The sequence below is a fragment of the Panulirus ornatus genome, chromosome 1, assembly GCF_036320965.1.
Source record: "Panulirus ornatus isolate Po-2019 chromosome 1, ASM3632096v1, whole genome shotgun sequence".
NCBI classification, from domain to species: domain Eukaryota; kingdom Metazoa; phylum Arthropoda; class Malacostraca; order Decapoda; family Palinuridae; genus Panulirus; species Panulirus ornatus.
This window is the reverse complement of record NC_092224.1, coordinates 78,864,136-78,881,976: the sequence shown is the minus strand read 5'-3', so window position 1 is coordinate 78,881,976 and position 17,841 is coordinate 78,864,136. Positions and strand designations below refer to the sequence as shown.

General features: G+C 41.8%; 1 protein-coding gene across 1 annotated transcript in view; it reads left to right on the top strand.

Moving 5' to 3' along the window:
* LOC139750002 (uncharacterized) overlaps nucleotides 1-17,841 on the top strand; it is a 402,403-nt gene that overhangs the window by 258,194 nt on the left and 126,368 nt on the right. The window contains exon 2 of the mRNA XM_071664370.1: nucleotides 9,559-9,619. The gene's annotated coding sequence lies outside the window, so the exon portion shown is untranslated. The remainder of the gene's footprint in view (nucleotides 1-9,558; nucleotides 9,620-17,841) is intronic.

Sequence of the window (17,841 nt, the reverse complement as noted above, 5' to 3'; positions counted from 1 at the left end):
GGGAAAAAATAGACAAGGAAAAGTATTCATGAAGCTTGGAAGAAGAGGTAAAAAAAAAAATGTCTTTTTGAAATCTGTTTGGTCATAGTTACTGGGAAAGACATGATAAGTTTGAGCGTTCCAAAGCCTGGAGACGTGGGGAAAGAAAGATACATCAGCATAGAAGATCTGCAGTGCGGGGTAAGGGATCTGGTCTTGTATGGAATGTCATGCAAGATGTCTTAGACGTAAGTTTAATACCATCCTCTATTGACCCCATCTAGAAGCAGAGAGTTAGTCCATCTAGATGTATGCTGACGTGAGTCCTGGTTTACCTCAGACTAGAGGCAGAATCACAGACAATCGTGTCGTCAGCAAAGGTGACTAAGCTTTGTATACAATAAGAAAGACGAGCCGCTCAGTGAAGTTGGCTGAGGAACCTCACCATCAGTCCAGTTGGCCGAGGAACCTCACCGTCAGTCCCGTTGGCTGAGGAACCTCACCGTCAGTCCCGTTGGCTGAGGAACCTCACCGTCAGTCCCGTTGGCTGAGGAACCTCACCGTCAGTCCCGTTGGCTGAGGAACCTCACCGTCAGTCCCGTTGGCTGAGGTACCTCACCGTCAGTCCCGTTGGCTGAGGAACCTCACCGTCAGTCCAGTTGGCCGAGGAACCTCACCGTCAGTCTAGTTGGCCGAGGAACCTCACCGTCAGTCTAGTTGGCCGAGGAACCTCACCGTCAGTCCAGTTGGCCGAGGAACCTCACCGTCAGTCCAGTTGGCCGAGGAACCTCACCGTCAGTCCAGTTGGCCGAGGAACCTCACCGTCAGTCTAGTTGGCCGAGGAACCTCACCGTCAGTCTAGTTGGCCGAGGAACCTCACCGTCAGTCCAGTTGGCCGAGGAACCTCACCGTCAGTCTTTCTTGACAGTCAAGAAAACATCATTACTAGAAACGACCTGAAGGAAACCTTTCAGACCACTTCACTCGTGTCCCTCGACTACCAGGGTATTCCAGCTCACTTAGAAAAACAGATGAATGGTATCAGATGTTTTTCGAGAAAGTCCATAAGGATAGTAAGTGCACGTTTACGGTCATCAGGTGTCCCATGAATGTTGAAAGTGAAGGTGTGCAATTTGTTCCACCTTGGCATATTTCGGAAGGAAGTAACTCGCTACAGATTGCTTTCAAGACTTTGTTTAAGTTGAGGAGGATGAGCACAGCTCAGTAGCTAACTACAGACAAGGGACCTGTAGCCTGAGTGATAGTCATCTGCTCGGGGTGTGTTCCCTTCTTCATGGAGTTACTGCGGAGGTGCGTGAGGGAGGGAGGTGCCGCATTAGCTGCCCATCTGCTGCTGTAGATGTGGTGAGACACTGTCAACGTATAGTCTCCTGGTATCTCCTTCACTAGACACCAGCAGGGGGCCGGTCAGGGAGCTCTTGCTGTAAGGACTCATGGGTTGACGTACGACCCAGGGTGTTTATTTCTTCATGACATAACCTTAAGACCTCTTTTATGGCTCATTCAGCTTCAAGGCTGCGCCTCAGGGGAAGGATGAACCCCCTTTAGAGTGAGACGCTCCTCAATGAGATTGTTCTTATTCGTCCATTAATGATGATACAGCCACACCGAAGGTGACTCTTCGCTCGCGGTGTACCCACATGCAGGCGGAGTCCGGTAACACCAGCTGTCCTCAAATACTGTATTGGGAGAATTGTTAGAAAATGTCAAAAAGGTTGTCAAAATATTGGACGCGAGTTGGTGTACGCGGCGCCTCTATGTAGGGTCGTCACCTATCACTTAACTACACGGAAAGATCACCAATTATGATGACCGTGGCGGCGGTGAGGGAGAAGGCAGAGGCAAAGCATGACTCCAGGTCTTTCATAAGTCAGTTAGTCGACCTGACAATAATAATGGACATGGAACTGTTGTGTCTGACTGAGGGAGGAACCGAGACATGACAGGAAGCTGTGTTGGAATACAGTAAAGATGAATGACAGATAACACGTCTACAGGGAGAGAAATGTGGACGAATGAAACATATCATGTGAGGTGAAGATGTAAAGAGGATGATAAAGAATTCAAGAAACTGTCTGATATTAATGAGGCCGCTGGGGACGAGCACCCAAGAGTGTAGAACTCCTTCCCTATAAGTATGTAAACACACACACACACACACACACACACACACCACTGAGGATCCTCAACACCGTACCAGTAATCAAGTGGTTACCCGAGTGTCATCGAGAGCCTTGCCAATCTTTAAGGCCTCCTGACACCTGGTGACACACGCGGGAGGTGAGGTGTGAGCCCGGCCCTTTGATGTCCTGCTGAAACTCGAATGAAGGCAAGGAATTAAGGGCGTGTTGTCGGCATGTGCTGCTGGGGGCGGGGGAGGGAAGGACGAGTGAGAGGGAGGGAGGAAAGGACGAATTGATGAATAGACAGATGTACGGACGGACAGAGGGAGGGGAAAGAAGGAGAGGAGAGGAAGCGAGAGAGGGAGCGAGGGAAGGACAGAGAGAACGAGTATAAGAGACACACGGAGGGAGGAAGTTATGTGCAGCGTAGCTTGCCCACAGGCAGGCAGTGTCTTGAGTCTTGCACGGATATGTTAACCACATAACATTTACCGTGTGTGAGCGGAGATGTGGACACACACACACCAGAGCAACATGTGTTGGAGAGCGAGAGTTTTCATCCTTTTAGGGTTTAATGAATCCCTCCAGGAAATGAAATGGAGATATTGTTGCTTTTTACTTCGTTAAAATACCTGGAATTCTGAAACTGCATCACACGCATCGCATCAGTTGAGTGAGTCAACTACCTGGAAAGGAAGGCTGTTAGTTGGTGTAATACAGCAACTTTGTAACATCTGTAGTTGTCATCATGTGGCCACTTGGGTCTGACGAAGATACTTGGTGACTGTAATCCTCCAGACTGTAACTTCTGGAATATAAGTCCCATTAATACCTATGTACAGGTGTACTGATAGACCTAAAGAACATGCTAATGTGTGCGGGAGACCACACAGTCAATACTCCAGGTGGCAATATAAGGAAATACAAGGGACCAGGCGCGCCTTTTTTCTCTTTTTTTTTCATTTTTTTCCTACCGCTATCAGTTGTTGTCCCTAGCTCATCCTGTGAGCTGTAGGGCACATGGATCATTGCATCAGATACTACATCGCTGCTTCCATACATAGGCTTACAGACTTTCCCTACAGTGGATTCAGGAACTAGAAGCGAAGAGTAGCTGTAATCTTAATATTTCAGGCGTCATAGCGATAAACAAAAGATGTCGTGCCACATCCTGCAAGGTTGATTTAAAAAAAAAGAATGAGTATATATATATATATATATATATATATATATATATATATATATATATATATATATATATATATATAAAGGCTCAAATTTCTCACAAACTGTGACAGTGATTTAGTATGTTTCTCTCCACATCTCTGACCACACACTTCTCACACATTACGATTAACGTCTCCAGTTAGGCCAAATGGCCAGGAGTACCTGTAGGCTTAACTGATCTGGTTACTTCATAAACATGTTTGACTGGATGCGTTACATTGTCGTTACATTATGGTGTGAGTGATAGTGTTAGTGTCTGTTTGTATTCTTCTATTTGCTTTAGGTATATGTTCAGGTATCTCTCTCTCTCTCTCTCTCTCTCTCTCTCTCTCTCTCTCTCTCTCTCTCTCTCTCTCTCTCTCTCTCTCTCTCTCTCTCTCTCAACGGCGTAGTAGCTACGCATTGTAACACTGATTCGCACGTGCGTGCAGTATTTCCCAGGCTCATGATAATTCAGACGGACCCTTCTCTGAAGAAGTAGCTTGAAATCATGATCATTCCAGCGGTAGCGATACGGTCATATCTTTGTAAGCAGCTCCCGTTGGCACATGCTGGGTGTTGGCGTACATTTTTAGAGAAAAATACAAAAGTTTTAGAGCTTAGGCACGTCAGAAAGTAAGAAAGTTTTCTTGCAACTTTCAGTGGTAAAAGCTGGTTTTTGCAGCCTTACTCGGTGTCTGATCGAGATGTGATGCCAGTTGGTGATCAGCCTCACTATAGTGATGACAGGGAAGTTGTTACTAGCGTTAAATTTAAAGAAATGGAGTACTGGTGGCAGGGAAGCTTTGTTAGCAGTGCTAGTTTTGATGGGGTAACTTGCGAGTTTTGTTTTTGATCGGTGAATGTCGTAGGTAACGTATTTTGAGACAATTAATTGAATCTTTTTATATGTTATTCAGTCTCATCTATATAGATTTTGAAAGTCTGGCTACACACGGCCTCTTACCACAAGAATTTGAGGATTTTTAAACTCTAAAATAGTTAGCATTAAAGTGTGGCACATTTTCTTTGAACCTTACAGAGGTATTTGTAGAAAATGGGGATATTTAAGGTACCCTAGTATATTGTATATAAACTTGTAGTTAAGATACTGTGAAATGAAAGCATAGCTGGATTTAGGGTAAGGCAAACTATTATCAGTTTTTATTTTTTCTTATCGCGGCGAAGATGCCCTTGACACGTGGGTGAATGCAGCATGTCCGAATAACACCGTTATATTGCAAATAATTACCAGGTACTGTGAATCGAAACATAATTACAAACTCAAATTTCTCCTTCAGATATACATCATTAAGAATACTAACGAGTAAAGAGATTATGAAGTAATATATGTATGTTTTTCATGGTATGGTGAGGGACAATCTCTAATATATCCTATTTCTTCGCAGTCCTTCTGGCAACTGCAGCAGTGGATGTTGTGCCGACTGGGTGGTGTTTGCTGCCACGTCGACACATCACTTACCAGCTTTTCTTCCATTTTTTTTTCTTTTTTCAAATCCTCTATAGGACTAGATAGGACTTATGGGTATTGATATAATTATCATGTAGGGACTTTACACAATCAAAAATCAAACAGGCCTATAATGATCTTACTTATAGGTCGCTGGCCGTTAAACCTAACAAAACAAACAATCTCGCGTTAGCGAGGTAGCGTCCAGAAACATATGACTGAGCCTTAGAGGGAAAATTTCTCACTTGGCCTCCTTCTCTGTTCTTTCTTTTGGATAATTGAACGGAAGAGAGAATTTCCAGCCCCCCGCTCACACCCCCTTTAAGTCGCTTTCTACGACACGCAGGAAATACGTAGAAGTATTGTTTCTCCCATATCCCCCCCATATATATATATATATATATATATATATATATATATATATATATATATACACACACACACACACACACACACACACACACCCACACACACACACACTTACACACACTTTGTCGCGTTAGCGAGGTAGCGCAAGTAAACAGACTAAAGACTGGCCCAACCCACCCACATACATATGTATATACATAAACGCCCACACACGCACATATACATACCTATACATTTGAACGTATACATACATATACATACACAGACATATACACACATGCACATATTCATACATGCTGCCTTCATCCATTCTCGCCGCCACCCCGCCACACATGAAATGACCCCTTCCCCCTGCGTGCGTGCGAGGTAGCGCTAGGAAAGGACAACAAAGGCCACATTCGTCCACACTCAGACTCAAGCTGTCATGTGTAATGCACCGAAACCACAGCTCCCTTTCCACATCCAGGGCCTAAAAACTTTCCATGGTTTACCTCAGACGCTTCACATGCCCTGGCTCAATCCATTGACAGCACGTCGACCCCGGTATACCACATCGTTCCAATTCACTCTATTCCTTATACATCTTTCACCCTCCTGTATGTTCGGACCCCGATCGCTCAAAATCTTTTTCACTCAATCCTTCCACCTCCAATTTGGTCTCCCACTTCTCCACGTTCCTTTCACCTCTGACAAATATATCCTCTTTGACAGTCTTTCCTCACTCATTCTCTCCATGTGACCAAACCATTTCAATACACCCTCTTCTGCTCTCAACCACACTCTATTTATTACCACACATCTCTCTTACCCTTTCATCACTCAATCAAACCACCTCACAACACATATTATCCTCGAACATCTTACTTCCATCACATCCACACATCGCCCATACCTCACAACCTTATAACATTGTTGGTACCACTATACCTTCAAACATACCCATTTTTGCTTTCCGAGATAACGTTCTCGCCTTCCACACATTCTTCAACACTCCCAGAACCTTCGCCCCCTCCCCCACCCTGTGACTTACTTCCACTTCCATGATTTCATCCGCTGCCAAATCCACTCCCAGATATCTAAAACACTTCATTTCCTCCAGTTTTTCTCCATTCAAACATATCTCCCAGTTAACTTGTCCCTCAACCCCACTGAACCTAATAACCTTGCTCTTATTCACATTTACTCTCAGCTTTCTTCTCTCACACACTTTACCAAACTCAGTCACCAGCTTCTGCAGTTTTTCACCCGAATCAGCCACCAGCGCTGTATCATCAGCGAATAACAACTGACTCACTTCCCAAGCCCTCTCATCCCCAACAGTCAGTATACTCGCCCCTCTCTTCAAAACTCTTGCATTCACCTCCCTAACATTCCCATCCATAAACAAATTAAACAACCATGGAGACATAACGCACCCCTGCCGCAAACCAACATTCACTGAGAACCAACCACTTTCCTCTCTTCCTACACGTACACATGCCTCACATCCTCGATAAAAACTTTTCACTGCTTCTAACAACTTGCCTCTCACACCATATATTCTTAATACCTTCCAAATCATATGCCTTCTCCAGATCCATAAATGCTACATACAAATCTATCTGCTTTTCTAAGTATTTTTCACATACATTCTTCAAAGTAAACACCTGATCCACACATCCTCTACCACTTCTGAAACCACATTGCTCTTCCCCAATCTGATGTTCTGTACATGCCCTTACTCTCTCAGTCAATACCCTCCCATATAATTTCCCAGGAATACTCAACAAACTTATACTTCTGTAATTTGAACACTCACCTTTGTCCCCTTGATATAGATATAGATAGATAGATATAGATAGATAGATAGATAGATCGATAGATAGATAGACAGACATATGTACGTATATTTACTCGACTTCATCCACTCCCGACGCCATCTTATCTCGACTGATATAAACAGTGATAGCAAGAGCGACTTCTAGATTGCTTAGTAAGATGTAACAGAGTGGACTTCGACAGTGAAAAAATCTTTGATTATTCTACTGTCAGTCTGTGAGGGACTCATTAGTCACAGCCTAAGCTGTCCACCTTTCAGTTATCATAAATATTCTAATTTGTCTGTGAGGCTGTCAATCATGGCGACTCCCTGCGTTCTAAAGACACCTTATGAAATTTCCGGGATATTTGATGCAGAAGCGTTAGAATCACAGTGAACATCCGAATTCAACATGATCAAAATCCACAACAGTCATGTGAATTCAACTTCGAGCAACCAGTGATTCATGTGGCCATTTCATTAGTGAATGTGGCCTCATCATGGCGCCAAACAGAACATTCCTCTCCATGGACAAGCCTAACCATAATACTGACGTGTTTCCATATGATGAATTACCTTAAGAGAAACGGTAGAAACATTATTGCTGACAATAACGACACGTATGGTTATATTTGAATAGCCCTGCAACACAGAGATAGGCTATCAGATCATCTTAATAATGACTTCAAGGTAATTTTGGAACATGTTCTCACGTGGAAATGCAAGATAATGTAACAAATTACATTCATGTTTAGGTACTGCTACCGCTAATAGTGGCCGGAGTGAGATAAAACTGAATTATCTTACGGCCGATCAGCCATCAATGTGGTTAGCCAAGGCAACGAGTTAATCAAAACAATAACTAGGATAAGATGTAAGAAGCTGAAATCGCGAGACAACAACCGTCGGAATACGTCAAGTACAACGCAGACATCGTAGATATTCACATTTGTTTATTGAGGCTGTCGGGCGTTGATGCACTTCCTTGTTATTTCCAGTGATTTTCAGCGGAGAGAGAGTTTTGTGTAAAGATTATATATATATATATATATATATATATATATATATATATATATATATATATATATATATATATATATATATATATTATCCCTGGGGATAGGGGATTAAGAATACTTCCCACGTATTCCCTGCGTGTCGTAGAAGGCGACTAAAAGGGGAGGGAGCTGGGGGCTGGAAATCCTCCCCTCTCGTTTATTTTTTTTTTTTTTTTTGGATTTTCCAAAAGAAGGAACAGAGGGGGGCCAGGTGAGGATATTCCAAAAAAGGCCCAGTCCTCTGTTCCTGACGCTACCTCGCTAACGCGGGAAATGGCGAATAGTTTAAAAGAAAGAAAAGAAGAATATATATATATATATATATATATATATATATATATATATATATATTTTTTTTTTTTTTTTTTTTTTTTTTTTTCCATACTATTTGCCATTTCCCGCGTTAGCGAGGTAGCGTTAAGAACAGAGAACTGGGCCTTAGAGGAAATATCCTCACCTGACCCCCTTCTCTGTTCCATCTTTTGGAAAATTAAAAAAAAACAAGAAAGGGGAGGATTTCCAGCCACCCGCTCCCTCCCCTTTTAGTCGCCTTCTACGACACGCAGGGAATACGTGGGAAGCATTCTTTCTCCCCTGTCCCCAGGGATAATATATATATATATATATATATATATATATATATATATATATATATATATATATATATATATATATATATATATATATATATCTTTTTCTTTCAAACTATTCGCCATTTCCCGCGTTAGCGAGGTTGCGTTTAGAACAGAGGACTGGGCCTTTGAGGGAATATCCTCACCTGGCCCCCTTCTCTGTTCCCTCTTTTGGAAAATTAGAAAAAAAAAACGAGAGGGGAGGATTTCTAGCCCCCCGCTCCCTCCCCTTTTAGTCGCCTTCTACGCACGCAGGGAATACGTGGGAAGTATTCTTTCTCCCCTATCCCCAGGGATAAATATATATATATATATATATATATATATATATATATATATATATATATATATATATATCAAGATGATTTAATTATAAGGATGGGGCCCATAAGTGTTCTTCTAGGTCCATTATCCAAATACGCAAAATGGAGAGGCAATTGATTGCACATTTGGCCAAAAAGATTAGAAAAGGAACGCAAACATTTCCTTAACAATAATCCAGCGGAACAAGCTAAGGAGAGAATATAAACTTGACGGTAAAGTCAAACTTTACCTTGCTACTCACCAAGCTGTATACAAAATATTTGCACAACACATTCACAGCAGTGGTCATCACGTTACGCCAGCGTTTACATTTGAATCTCATACATATCTTTTTCTGGGTTTTAAGTATAGTGCCTCATACCCCCACTTAACCAAACACGGCAAAAGTGCGGTGTGAACAAGTAGTATGAAGTTTTATCATCTTCAAATGAAATTGCCCTTGGAGACGTCCTTAGACGTGGGGTTTATTACCTTCTTTTATCAACTTGTTGTTCTAACTCTTGTACATCTTTACAGACGTCTGTACTCAAGGGTTTCCTCAGATCTGTGAGCTAATTTCTTTTTGGATATGTTGCAGGTCGAAATAACATCTGACCGAAGAGGCTGAGCGACTCGCACCCTCCTCACAGACACATGAGGTAAGATCTAGTTTACATCACTAAATTGCCTGAGAACTTCTCAGCTATGATAGGAGAGGAAGAGCAGGCGCACATGTGTCTTCCATGTATTATTTGTGAAATGTTTTGAGCCCCGCTGGTGATCACGTAGTGATCACGTTGTCTGGCAAGATGAGATCCTGTCATAAGATAACAGCTGTGAACAGCAACAGTAAACATGTATTCTTTTACATGTGGTATGTCTGACGCTTAGAAGTCTTGCTTAACGTTTTGTGTGTGCTGCTGTTGGATGAGAGACGCTAGTATTTCAGACCTTTTGGAAAGAGGGCATGTAATTCTAACTCCTCCTCGACCTTCAACGAAATTTTTTCAATCAAAAAAAAAAAAATCAAGATGTAGACATTGTAAAGCTTAGCTTGTAGTGGAAGTGCGTTGCATGCCTGTCAATAAAAAAAAATTAAACAAACAGTCCTGGGTTTCTGTAATTTAGTGCTTATAATGCATTACACATTATTTAGGAACACAGAACATGGGTAGTTCTGGACCCGGTTACACAACGAGAGAGAATGATTCCAGTGGCCTTGCTGGGTGCACGTGCATTTCTCATGGCACTGTGTGAGTACGTCACCTGTGGAGTCTGAAAGATAACTATGATCTTTACCTATGTGGCTGCAAAGGCATAGCCTGAATTTGCGCTGAAATTTTTACTTCTTACAGTTGAGAGGCGATAATATGAACGTGTGGCTAGATCCTCGGGTTCCTCATTCATCTAGGCTGGTCTTAGTAGCCTCTCGCGGTCTTTTGTTGGTGCCCCTATTATCATTATTATCATTGTTGTTATTATTATTATTATTATTATTGTTATTATTATTATTATTATTATTATTATTATTATTATTATTATCATTATTATTATCATTATTTTTATTATTATTTTCATTATTGTTATTATTATGTATGGTCTATTTATGTCTCCTTGCACAGGAGAGAAAAGAATTTTTTGTTTTGGCTCCAGTCACGAAAAGAAAAATCACATCGAGGTTGAATAGAGGAAAAGAAGAGATAAGGATAAGTATTCACAAATTTTAGAGGGACTGAAAACCTCTCTTTTAACCCAGTACCTGGTCATAGTTATTGGTAAAGACATGAGAGGATAGAGAGTTCCAGAGCTTCAAAGTGCCGGGAAAGAAACGGCCCACATTTGAGTTGCCAACGGCCCCATGGTAATCATGTGACTCAGCGAGGGCACACGAGCAGCCAACACTCGGACGCAAAAACCAAAGTATTTTTTCTTTCTTGTTCTTTATAATTTTCTGACCAGTGATGACCATCATATTCCTAAAGTCTCTGACCTGAAATTTGTCAAGTGTTGTGAAGATGCTTTGACCTGACCTGTAAGGATCAGTGTGTCGAAGGTGTGAAAATGATGATGTAATGATGATGGCCTTTGATATGATCCATAAGGCTTAGGTCAAAGGCCAGTAGTGTCGATGGGGAAGTGATAGTGTGTTTGTTAAGGGTGAAGTGATAGTTTGTTTGTTAAGGGTGAAGTGATAGTGTGTTTGTTAAGGGTGAAGTGATAGTGTGTTTGTTAAGGGTGAAGTGAAGATGCGTTTGTCTTGAAGTGAATTTGAGGTTATCGAGAGTGTAGTGACGATGCATTTGTCGAGGGTGAGACGAATTTAGATTTACCGAAGTTGTAGTGAAGATTAATTTGATCTTTGTCCCTCGTATGGTGTTTTTGAATTATGATGTACGTGGAAACATTCGCCTATGTTGGTGTTTCTAGTCTTATTATATTTCATATAAAATATTTCTAAAAGGGAGTTCCATATGTGTTATACTATCATTTAGGACTCGGTACACTTACTCACTGTTGTTGTTGTTGTTGTTGTTAATTTTTTCTAGACACATGAATTGGTCCACTGTGTGAAGTGGTAACAGTATGGGAACGTATGATGAAGAATGCGTACCCCTAGACCTAACGTATCTTTAAATCACCTGTGTCATTCCCAACCTCTGTATCGTATCATGTGGGAAAGCTTGGCAGAAGTGGGTGCCTCTTGATAGCTAGGCAGAAGTATGTGCTTCTCACTAGCTAGGCAGAAGTTGGTACCTTTCAATAGCAAGGCAGATGTCGGTGCTTCTTGATAGCTAGACTTTACCATTGCACACTCGTTTCTTTGATGATGGGGCCCATGATAATTACAACACCATCCCCTTATGAAGGGGACCACCATACTTAGAACACACACACACACACACACACACACACACACACACACACACCGTGTGAAGGGGCCCATTGGTGTAGAACTCAGCCTCATATTGTGGCCGTCCCATGTGATCAGATCCCTTGGGTGTAGGACTCCCCATATGATAGAGCTCCCTGAGTGTAGATTCCCATACCATATACACAAATTGGTAATCATACTCGCAAAAAAAACCCGGCACGAACTCTTACATAGTAGAACAAGTGTACACACAGACACAAACAGACACACTAGTGGTAACCCGTGCAGTGTCTCTGTTTTGTTCTGGAAGCAACCATAAACACTTCTTTTAAGGATTTTAAGGATATGTGCGAATGATTAGCAGGAGACGGAGGTCATGAGGGATGTAAGTAAAACGAGGATTGTGTCACTTAATTAAAATCTAGACAGATTACAGTCTTCCTTTACCCTGATCCGTAGGGTTGAATCGATGTTGGGTTTGATGAGGGTGTGAGGAAAATAACGTGAGTGGTGTCTGCCTCCATAGTGAACACTGAGCGTGATGGGGAAGAGGAATAGAAACTGCATTTCCTCGCCATTGTTTACGTTCTTAGCTACTATCACCAGGTCATTGTGTGCAGTAACACTAGAAGGACAAGAGAGAAGGTTAAATGGGAGTTGTTGAATATATCGTTACAACATCGGACTGACGAATCTCAGACATTGCGAGAAGGCAAACAAGATTTTATTAGAGAAATTCAAAATATATATCGATAAAGACTTTTATAAGTTTATCCTTTTATAATAACGATTATGTTCTTTAATGACGAACAACAACAGGAAATAGAGTAATTGATGAACCATCCAGCTGTATCTCGGCGTCCGTTGCGTAGCGTGTCGACTAGGCTATATTAAGCCTAATCAAGCATCCTCCCAGTAACAACTAGGCTGTTGAGGCGTGTTAGGCACCCTCTCTATAACTGTTTCAAGTACTCTCTCGATAACAGGTGTATGTTACAGTAGAATGGAGAATTCCAACGACATGAATCATGGAATCCCATCAGAAAGATGTCTAATATATCAACACGTATCAGTCATCCGTGTTTGGTGATTTATAACAATTCAGATGTCATGGTGGCAAAGAGTCTGCGAAGTCTCTTTAAAAGTGAGAGACGAACCTTCCCCGTAAATGTGAACTGAATCTGTCGACCTTTCTCTCTTCAATTATTTTTACACTTTGTTTACAAAGCAGCGTCCCAGACGCATTACACATATTTGATGACAGCTTATTAAGGACGGCAAAGCTATAGCGAAGCACACCGGTTTAAATACCGTCTTATATGCAGATCAAACTAAACATACAATATTTCATGCGTATAAGTTTGTTACGGTTACATAACATGAAGAAGTTGACCATAAAACAGAAGTTAACGAGACTAAATTGGTAATAACTGACCTCATTGTCATTCAGCCAAGTTAAAGAGACATCGGGACAAACACAACTTATGGTTCCATCTCGGTGTATGTTCAGAGACAGTCGATATAACCAGTTCCATCCAAATTTATTTCTTCAATATGTTGTCCGTGGAATTCTTCTGTTGTTTCGCGTGTTCTTGGCTATCTTTTACCAGACTTGCACTTCGTGGCTGCCTTCAACTAGAGCTCTTGCACTCCATGGCTGGATGCCTTTTACTTGAACTTTTGTTGCATACGTGGCATTCTTTCATTAGAACGTCTGTTGCACAACATGGCTACCTTTTACTAAAACTTCTGTTTCACTACATGGCTGCTTGTCATTAGAACTGTTGCAGAACATGGTTGCCCTTGAATAAAACTTATGTTGCACAGTATGGCTGCTGCCTTTTTACCTAACTTCTGTTGAATTACAGGGCTGCCTTTCATTAGAACTTCTATTACACAACATGGCTGCACTTTGCTAGAACTTCTGATGCACAGTATAGTGCCCTTTGCTAGAACTTCTGTTGTACTACATGGCTGCCTTTTTCTAGAAATAAATTCTGTTGTACACTATGGATGCATTTTACCAAAGCTCCTGTTGTACTACATGTTTACCTTTTGTTAGAATTTCTGTTGCACTACATTTACTAGAACTTCTCTTGCACTACATGGCTGCCTCTCGATGTACGATTTTTCATTTGTTTGTCGTAATCATATGTGAAGCAGGTTTTGGTATCACGACATCAACTTAACAGTAACAGTCCATTAAGGATAATGAAATTGATGTCAGTAGTATAAGGACCATGTATGTAGCGAGGATGCATAAGTTGATAGACCTAAAGCACAAATTACCAAATTTCGCTGTAATATTGTTGGTTGGGAGCTTCTCTATGTTCTTGCTGGCTACTAGGAAGTTACCATGGCTTCTCCAGGCTCTGAAAGCTACGAATGACAGTTTATATTCCGCCATATAATTTCGGAATCAAATTTTCTAGTCTCGCGCACCCTGAACACCTGCTGCTTGAAGCAGGTTTTTGTTTGACCCAGGAACTCTATTGTTAGTAAATACGTTTATTGTCGTCCATAATTTTGGTGCAGCTGATGCACATAATGTTAATTTATTTTTGTTTGTATGATAAAGATTACATGTATAGCTGTCATACCTGTAGTATCCAAGTTACTGTGGCCTTCTGGAGAGATTCTAACCATACAAGAGGTCAGTTAGACATGACGTCTTTCACTTGAGGGTTCTTAGACCCATCTCCAAGCTCCTGGTTTCATAAAGTCTGCTCTTCCCATCATCACTGTTATGTAGCATCAGTCTGTTTAGTTCATCATCTGCCGATTAATCATGTTTCATTTGGTACCAGTAGGATTCTCTGAATTAAGAGTTTCAGGCAATTCTTTTAATGTTTTCATTCCAACGAAGCTAATTGTTTTCCCTGTCAGTAGAGAAAGTGTAGCATTTCGTCTCTTCCTGGTCTTACCATTCCTGATCCTATAGATTTTAGCAGCTCTCATAATCGGCTGTAAAACCATCACTTCAGCTGCCTGCAGCCTATCTGTAAACCTTCCTGCAAGTAACAATGTTTCCTTCTCTTACCGGAGCGTTGCTGTTTAGAGTTGTTAGTTAGGTATAGAATTAGATTGCTTATGTTTCAGCTGTAGATGCAAAGTGGGTCTACCTCTAGTTTTCAGTTTGCTAATTCTTTTGTTCACATCTACGTCTTTAGAACCGCTGGGAGCCATCACACAGACTAATTATTTAAAGTTGTCTATTTTAGAGATATGTTCCTCGTTTGTATGAATGATCTTTCTCCTTTAACTGTCATTCTCACAACTCGATATATTGCGGGTTTCTTTTTCCTTTTACTATACTCCTTATATTAAACTCTAGACGATCCCTGAAATTAGCTTGTAGGACGTCACCCAGCAAGATGTTAAAGAAACGTGGAAACAGAACGGCTTTCCTCATCTCACGCCAGGATTGGCTTCACATCGTTTCTCTGATCTTCCTAAAGCACAACCCTGTTTGTGAGCAGGGGTTATTGATGGACATCAAAATTGTCAGGACTGTCATTCCTCGGCATATTGCGTAATATCTGCAACATATACCCCTCTTTTATATTTTGATAAGAGTAGGTGACTCAATTCTCATCCCGTCTTACACAACAGTAAGATGGCGACCGCCAGTAATGATGGGAGGACTTTAATGATCCGCAAACGACTCTTTTATCTTTCGCATACCACTTATACACGGTACCAGGTATCGCCATTAAACCCCCGCAGGTGATTATGGATCTAATCTGTTTTTTCCTGCCGCTAGTGGAGCAATTTCGCAACCTCTTGATGCCTTCTGCTAATAATTACGGGAAGACCTGGGGAAGAATATGGGTTTTTTTTCTGCCACTTAAGGATGCTGCTACCACCTGTCGGTCATTATGGATTCTGATCGTTTTTTGTTACCGGTGAGATGGGTTCTTGATGCCGTCCACAATATTTCGTCTCATCGAATATCACCCGAATTTAAATGAAGGGGGGAACTTTATTAACTTATACTATGTTTCCAGAGTGGCGAGTCTTCGATTTCAGTTGATTCACCGCTGCTTCCATATTTTCTTTATGTGTATCAACGCGGAGAGATACTATATATGTACGAAATTCAGTGCTTGTCCTTTGCTATCCTTTTTCTTCTATTTCTTTTAAGGGGACTGCATCTTCTTCAGTATGGCCAGACCACCTAGCTTAAATGTTTGGGTCAGAGTGGTCTGTATGTTTATGTGTGTCAGAAGTGGAGGGGACGAGGAGTCCAACTTGGAGAAGGAAGGATGCAGTGAAAGATGCTTTGGGAGATGTAAGGATGGAGTTAAAGATGCTTTCGATGATCGAGGCCTGAAGATGCCGTGTGAGGCGTGCATAGGATAAAGGGAATTGGAGTAATGTGATATATATGGGGCAACGTGCTATCACTGGGGCTAAACCAGGGCACATAAAGATGGGGTAAACCACAAAAATGTCTGTGGGGTTGTTTCGATGCATTACACTTGGCAGATATAAAGACAGTAGATGTGAGCGAATGAGGCCGTTTTTCGTGTCCCATGTGCTCCCTAAGGTTAGAAAGGTGATGAATTGGTTATCAGAGAACAATGTTCAACTGCTGGAGTGGCCTGGAAAGCCCTTAAACCTTGACCCAGTCGAGAGCCGCTGGAACCAGATGAAAGTCAAGCTTCCTCCCGCTACACCAGATCAGTCCTTCGCCTCGTACAGGAGATCAAGAAGCTATGAACTCAAAAGGTGGACCTAGAATACTCCAGGAACCTTGCCAGTTCCATGCCCAGTTGTCTGCGGATGGCAGTCAAGGCCAGAGAAGAGATGACAAAGTACTAAAATGCGATTGTGACATTTCACTTTTTATTTATGTGGGACTGCGATGGGAGGGGGAGAGGTGCAAGTTTTGTAGTGGAACAAAGCCTTTTGCGAGCACTGTGTATTGTGATGTGAGTACCTATATAAATGGCAAGGTAGGATTCCTTTGCCCATGCTGATGGTGGCTCAACATCGGCCATCGGGCACATGCGCCGTAACTCTCAGCTGTGCACGTAATGACGTATTGTACCAGTTTTAGGAGCTGCTACTTCCTTTTCTTTTTTTTTTTTTTTTTTGTTTTACAGATTATCAACAGATTCAAAAGGAATAATTCATATTCCCGGGTTTCATGATGCTTTGCAGGAGTTGATGACGTGGAGTGTGTTTGGCTCATATTCATATACTATCAGGTGACTAGTTGTGTTAATTAGAATATTATTGACATTCTCGCCTCTCTCTCTCTCTCTCTCTCTCTCTCTCTCTCTCTCTCTCTCTCTCTCTCCAATACTTGATCCCTGTTTCACGCACTAGCGAGGTAATGCTAGGAACAGCCGAAGAAAGGACACATCGATGCACACTCTTTTAACAGCTGTCATGTTTAGTGCACCGGAACGACAGCTCCATATCCACAACAAGACCCTTTAAAGTTTCTATTTAAAAAGACGGCCAATGAGTTGTAACTGCGAAAGTTACAGTTGTACATGCGTAAGGTGCAGGAGTTGTAGATGCAGCAGTTGTAGATACAGAAGGTACAGGAGTTGTACATGCACAAGGTACGGAAGTTGTATATGTAGAAGGTAGAGGAGTTGTAGATGTAGAAGGTACAGGAACGCTAGAAATGAAATGATCTAGCATCGCACTGAGAGGGATTCCCCACAATCACAACCAGATCTCGTTCGGGTGTGAGCTTAATGCATGCGTTATTAGACGAAAACGAATATAATAGTTTGGTGCAGCTGGTGAAGCTGATCAGAATATTGATACATTGTACCACAAATGCACAGTAGAATTTTTGCTGCGGGAACATTTAAGACGGTGTATGGGGATATGTGGGCATACTGAAGGTAGAAGGGGCCATCGATAAGCGAAAACCCGTGGTGCTACTGCAGAAGGAGGAGGAGGAGCAGGAGGAGGAGGAACCTAAGTCCTATCGATGGTCGTAGGTGGTCATAGTTGTAGAGTTCTGGACTTGGTAACCGTGGCTGG